Genomic DNA, 1,864 nt, shown 5'->3' on the forward strand with positions numbered 1-1,864 from the left:
AAATACAATATATCACATATAAAAATACAAATATACATGCACAATATATAAAAATACAAATATTATTAACAGTAAAAAATAATATTAAAGTATTTAAAATATTATTTAATACTATTTTACTTATTTTATAATAGCATGTCGTGCCATAGTTTTACTATTATAAATTTTATTTTTTAATCTACCTTTCTTACAATCAAGTTTTATTCGAAATGTAATGTAATATTTCATAATTTTATTAAATAAATTGCAACAAGTTCCTAATGCATTACAACGAATGTTAGCCATTTTTTCAATAAAAAATTTTATTAAATTATAATTTTTGTTTTTAATGTAAGGCAAATATTTTCTTATAATAATTTCCATTTTATAAAAATAATTAAAAGTTGCTGCATTAACAAAAAATAATGTTTGCGATGTAAAACGTCTTAAACGTACTAATTTAGAATACTTAACATTAGTATCACATGTTTTCGATCCAGCTGAATCAATACAACTTTTACAAACTGTAGGCAATTTAGAAATTTTATGAATAACGTAACCAGCAAGAGAATATAGTATATTTAAGTGAACATTGTCTATGTGAATCTGTATTTTGTCAACATAATCAGGAATTACAGGAAATTTGGACGATATATTATTTACGATACGATTATTTTTTTTACTATTTTTTAAAAAATTGATAAGAAAGGTACCCTCATCTTGTTCATAATTAGTGTTTTTTACAACTTGTAAATATTGTGAAACACTATGGATCTTTAAGCTTTGTTTGAATTGTAATGCATTAGGCACAGGAAATTTTTTTCGTATGTTTGAAAATAAGTTTTCAACACAATCCTGAGTAAATCTTGCGCCCAATACGTATAAATATCCTTGTTCATTAATTAAATAATTTGATAGTTCCATAAAAGACGTGGTAGTGAATATAATACCGCATTGTACAGGTTTAAATTTTCCATCTTTTCCGATTTTAATATTACGAAACAGATCAATGACTGATTTTAGAAATTCTATATTCTGATAAAATATATTTTGCGAGTTTTCTTCTTCTATTCTTCCTAATGCAGTTAAAGAAGTTCGAGAAGTAAGTATACGAAACCATTTTGATACAATTTCAATAAATAAGGCGGTTACTTTATATTCGCTCATATTACGTTCTTCTCCTATAAAGTGCAATGCGCTACTAACATCTCTATTATACAAATGAGTTGCCTTATTAACTCTCATTTTGTTAAAATTAGTAATATTAACAATGTCTCTCTCTAAGTTTGGTGCTAATTTAAACGTGACATCTTCTTGTTCAGCTATTAATTCTTCTACATGTGAACATTTAACAATGCCTGAAGATAGTTTATATGTTTCTACAAAATTCTGTGGCAATGTTATAATTTTATTATTTACCAACGCAGTTCGAAGATTTTTTAAAAGATGTGGGGCATCAGCAAAGAAATATAGTTTTCGGCTGTTATCTTGTGGATGTAGTATTGCGTTTTTAATTTTAGAATACCTGCTTGCAGATATATTTCNGAAAGCTTTCCACATGCTTTGATTAACTGCTCCCATGTCAGATGTGATACTATGAACTTTAAGATCTATTAATTCAGCTTTTTCTATGATTTTAAGAATGATTTCTTTTAAAATTTCACCATTAAATCCTTCAGGAGTATAATAATATGCTACCACTTGTTTCCATCGTGTAAATATACCGCAAATCATCAACACTAAACCGTGTGTAGCATAAGGCTTTAACCCTATAAATATACATGCAATCATGCAAATAGGAAAGTAGTAAAGTAGTGAAATAAATAATATAGAAAGTAGTAAAGTAAATAATATAGAAAGTAGTAAAGTAGTGAAATAAATAATA

This window comes from Pseudomyrmex gracilis, unplaced genomic scaffold (assembly GCF_002006095.1).
Source record: "Pseudomyrmex gracilis isolate BER0280 unplaced genomic scaffold, ASM200609v1 scaffold_2406, whole genome shotgun sequence".
Lineage (NCBI taxonomy): Eukaryota > Metazoa > Arthropoda > Insecta > Hymenoptera > Formicidae > Pseudomyrmex > Pseudomyrmex gracilis.